We start from the raw sequence: 2,010 nt of genomic DNA, 5'->3' as shown, positions 1-2,010 counted from the left end.
GTCTGAAGCAGTACAATAAATTTAGAGACCAGTCGGGCACCTTTAAGACCAACAAAGATTTATTCAAGATATGAGTTTTCATGTGCATGCATGCTCACTTTTTCAAATACATTTTTTTTTGGTCTTTTCTGAGACTGAAGTGCGGACAGTGTTACTTGTGTGTGCCTTTTTTTTCCCTCCCCCCCCCCCGAAAACAAACCCAAGACTGGAGAGACAAACCTCTAGCAAGGACAAACCAAAGCAGGTTTGGGGGAAACAGCAGTGGAACCATAGGAAATCAGAACATCGGCAGACGTTTGATGATGTTATGCAGAAATGAAAATTACATGGGCTGCAATTGTGAGGGGGGATGTAGAGAAAGAACTCCACTCGTAAGCAGCCTTGGTCTGTCTGCCGTTGTTTCCTGGAGCAATTAACATGCAGCACTCAGATGGGGAGGCCTTTGGGGCTTTCTCAATGAAATTGCTTTGAGCAACTGAATCCACAGAGAAGGCAACTGAAACCTCTAATCAAAGAGCCATAAATAATAGTCCCTGGAGAGATGTGGGATGGCTCACAGCCAGTTTGGTGTAGTGGTTAAGTGTTATCGCCTGCAAATATTTGGCCTTTGTGGAGAAACCTTTAAAGGTGCATCATGTTTTGCAAGTGCTGGGACAGAGAGGCAGTCAGAACCTGGAGCCTTCTTCCGCTTTAGTACATGTCATTCCAGCATAAAGTTTCGATATTTTTTACCTTAAAACCTTAGCTTGTTATTTACTTGAAAAGGAGCCGTTTCTGTCAGAGCTCTCTCAGCCCCACCTACCTCACAGGGTGTCTGTTGTGGGGAGGGGAAGGGAAAGGAGTCTGTAAGCCACTCTGAGACACTCTGGGTAGTGAAGGGCGGGGTATAAATCCAATCTCTTCTTCTTCTGGATATAAATCTTCTCCACATATCATTTCACATTACAAAAATATAAGACTATGAAATTTTGAAAATTCATAAAGGCTTATTCATATTATATTATCATGAAGTTCATATCTTTATTTCTTTCTTATCCAATCGTAAAAAGGAGTCCGTAGCCCAACAAAATCTTCTTCCATTTGCCCTTTTAACATCAAAGTCAATTTGTCCATTTCTGCACTTTTCATTTGCATTAAGAATGAATAAGTTTTCTTAATCAATTTATCATTCTTAATCAACTTAGCATTAGAGTACATAACAATATTTCAAATACATATTGTTCTAAATAAAAACCAGATTTTTCAAAGTCAATTTGTCCATTTCTGCACTTTTCATTTGCATTAAGAATGAATAAGTTTTCTTAATCAATTTATCATTCTTAATCAACTTAGCATTAGAGTACATAACAATATTTTATTTAAGAATTTTGTCTAGTGAAATTAGGCTTGGTTGTGAAAAGGCTTCAAGGGGTGAGACCCATCTTGGGATTTTAGAATATACCAATGGTAGAATCTTTTCCCAAATTAATAATAAGGGTTTTCTTTTCTTTTCTTTAACAAAACAATTTTATTGATTTTTATCAAGGTAACAGAGAACAAACAGATTAGTGAATGGAAAGTCAAATCAGTTACAGAAACAACATGGTAAGTACATTGTAAACAAGTCGTGGACTTTTATCAAGGTAACAGAGAACAAACAGATTAGTGAATGGAAAGTCAAATCAGTTACAGAAACAACATGGTAAGTACATTGTAAACAAGTCCTGGACGGTTAATTCTAGCATATTGAGTTACAGTGAATTATATATCATAAATTTTGTTTTAGATTTGAAAGTGGTCAAATTAGGAGTATTACAGTAGTAGTGATTGTTTCAGATTCTACACTAAGATTTAATAATTTTGCATAATCAACAACGATGAAGACCTCATATGACTGACAGTTTTAAATGAATTGCAGGATTTGATATTTAGCTTGTGATATAGTCTCCCAATCGAACTTGTCTATATCTATGTTATCCAGTATTGGGGACCAAATACTTAGTGGGTTGTAGAATTCACATTCAGATTGGT

The sequence above is a fragment of the Gekko japonicus genome, unplaced genomic scaffold, assembly GCF_001447785.1.
Source record: "Gekko japonicus isolate JY-2015 unplaced genomic scaffold, Gekko_japonicus_V1.1 scaffold9, whole genome shotgun sequence".
NCBI lineage: Eukaryota > Metazoa > Chordata > Lepidosauria > Squamata > Gekkonidae > Gekko > Gekko japonicus.
The sequence above is the reverse complement of the archived record's forward strand: the minus strand, read 5'-3'. Positions refer to the sequence as shown.